At 41.7% G+C, this 3,034-nt stretch overlaps 1 pseudogene; it reads right to left on the reverse strand.

Annotated features, from left to right (window-relative positions):
• Window positions 1-1,231: 1,231 nt before the first annotated feature.
• LOC105809604 lies at window positions 1,232-2,674 on the reverse strand (annotated as a pseudogene).
• Between the last annotated feature and the right edge of the window lie 360 nt (window positions 2,675-3,034).

The raw sequence follows: 3,034 nt of genomic DNA on the forward strand, positions 1-3,034 counted from the left end.
CAGGAAGAAATTGCTCTAGGACCCCTCTGCTAGGGGACGGGAGGTGGTGGGCTGGCATGGAAAAGAAATGAAGGGAACTTCATCTCAACAGAAGCTCAACTGCTAAGATATAAGATGCATGGCCTTTGTCTTTCAATACTTGGGTGATAATAAACATACTAAGATGTTGAAGATTATAAAACATAGAACCTGGTCTCCCGGCCCACACTGATGATCTCTAGCTATGAAAATGGTAGGCAATGCTGATTCTGACAAATGAGAATATGTCTTAAGGATTTTGTCTGGATAGTAACCTCTCTCATTCAACCGGATTTCCTGATCTTAAAAGTTCTAAAAGGCCCAATATTCTGCTGAAGTCAGGCATGGAAAGATTTTTGTCTTTTCTTGAAGAAAAAAGAAGGCAAGATAAATATGGCCATACACTGGGATTAAGAGCATGCAATTTAAATATTTCATACAAGGCATGCTCCTAATTCCTTTCTGTATAGTAATGTTCCCTGTTTTTCCTTCTCATTTTTTTTTTTTTTTACTTTTTTTCATTTGTTCAACACACGTTTATTAAGCCCCTTTTACGTGATAGGCTCTCTGCTAAGTGTTGCAAGTTTCAAAGATGAAAAGAACCGGCCCCTGCCTTCAAAGGACTTTCAGTCTAGAGAATGGAATAGACAATAAACTGTAAAAAACAACTAAACAAAAATTATAATACATCATGATTCCTAAACTTGTTCAAGGTTTGTACGGCTATCTAAATTCCCTTTATTTTTTTGTTTTTGTTTTTGTTTTTGTTTTTAGATTTGTCTGTAATTTCATTACAAAACCATTCTTTCGGCATTGGTTGCTCACAGCGGTAGCAAGGTGCTGTGAGCGTGGCATAGCAGTTCTGATGTAACGATTGTATCCCGAACCTGCTACTGAACCAAACCTTCGGTCACCTCATATCCATGACATACTAGTGACCTGTGATCATTACTGCTACAAATCCTGATGCATATACCATTTAGGGAGGGATTGATGCTAAGGGATTAGAGCAAATGTTGATAAGACTCCAAAAGTCCCTTTGCTTTAAAAGAATCAAATTAATTAGAGCTAATCTGAATAGCAGCAGTACCCAAGGAGGGTCCCACTTAGTTCTTGTTAAAAAGCACTACCTGCAAAATGCATGTTTTACACCGCAGGCAAAAAAAGTCCCTTAAAAAAATAAGAGCATTCCATCAAGTTCTTCTGGATGGTGTTATTGCTGTACATTTGTTGGTGGGTCACTTTCTGTGCTGTGTTTGCTTTGAAGGAATCTTCCAACATATCACCAATATTCCTTTCTTATAGTGTCCTTTTCTTTAGCTAGGATTTCACATAACTCTAATGCTTTATTAAGAATGTCTTCCTTGTTGTCATGTTGGTTTTCTAGCATGTCTTCATAGATATCCACAAGAAAGGCAATTAGGTAGAGGGAACTGTGACTTGATTGTAAATCAAGTAATTGATTTAATAGATTGGGATATTTGGAAAGACCCCGATCCTGCAAAATCCCTTTCAAATGGTTCCATTTCCAGGGTATACTGGACTTCTCTCTCCAACACAGCACGATCATTGTAGCCAGTGGTGTTTGAAATGAGGAAGTATCCTTGGTTCCAGACAGAGTTATTTCTCACATTCTCTTGCAGAAGTTGGTCTAGATACTGCAGCTCATTATCCCAAAGTTTAAGTTCCTGAATAATCCATTGTCGATGCCGCCAGGCATGAAAATCTTTTGCATCCTAATTAAGAATATCAGGGCCAGGCGCAGTGGCTCACGCCTGTAATCCTAGCACTCTGGGAGGCCGAGGCGGGCAGATTGTTTGAGCTCAGGAGTTCGAAACCAGTCTGAGCAAGAGCGAGACCCCGTCTCTGCTAAAATTAGAAAGAAATTAATTGGACAGCTAAAAATATATAGAAAAAAATTAGCCAGGCATGGTGGTGCATGCCTGTAATCCCAGCTACTCGGGAGGCTGAGGCAGTAGGATCGCTTGAGCCCAGGAGTTTGAGGTTGCTGTGAGCTAGGCTAATGCCACGGCACTCACTCTAGCCAGGACAACACAGTGAGACTCTGTCTCAAAAAAAAAGAATATCAGCAATAAACTGAAGCTCCTGAGGTGGAGCTTTTAGCCATTCCACTAATACTCACCTATAATGCCAAACTTGATAGTTTGGGGGCTGTTACTCAATTATTGCAGTGATGTAGCTCATTTCCTCACATAGATCCTATCGAAGTGACTTTAAGAGAACTCTCTGAAAATGCCACACTGTATAATTGGCTGCATTGAACTCAATAGCATCTCAGTTTAGTTTAAAAGCTCGTCCGCTTCTTTCATCGCATTGCAGAACAGCTCAGAAGTAATCATAAACATCTCTAAATTTTTCACTGTACATGATCTGGACCACGGGATTGGAACCATTGTTCTGTGGCACTAGATCTGTATCAGCCCATTCTGCTCTGTCCCCGTACAGGACATAGGTGGGCGAGTCCACGCTCAGGAACCCATCGTCCACAGGGGACGCCACCGCTTCTCTGGTCTCACGGCCATCGCCTCTTCTGCTGCTGCTGGGGCGGCGGTGGGTGCGGCTGAGGCGGTGGCTGCTCTAGCTGACCTGGCTTGCCACCTCGTGCAGCCTCCCTGACCCCCTCGGTGGCCACCATCTCGCCTCAATTTCCTTTATTTTTTATTTTCTATTGTAATCTCCACAGAGCAAGGCTCACCCTGGCCTGCTTGAATTCTGCAGACCTTGACTACGATCTTGCAGAGAAGGGCATTCAGCATATATGTTATTGATAATGAAGATATAGACCTTTATATAATGACAACCGATCCATCTATAGATTGCAAGCTCTTTGTTCAGGGACTGTGTCTAATTGTGCATTTTGTATAGTAGCTAATCCACTGGGAAAGTGCCTTAAGTGCTAAAAATAGTGTAGCAATACTCCCCTGCTGCCACCTGGTGCTTTATTTACACTAAGTTACGCTCAGAATAGCAGATAATGCAACTGAAAATCATTTAC

This window comes from Propithecus coquereli, unplaced genomic scaffold, assembly GCF_000956105.1.
Source record: "Propithecus coquereli isolate 6110/MARCELLA unplaced genomic scaffold, Pcoq_1.0 Scaffold197, whole genome shotgun sequence".
Classification (NCBI taxonomy): Eukaryota; Metazoa; Chordata; class Mammalia; order Primates; family Indriidae; genus Propithecus; species Propithecus coquereli.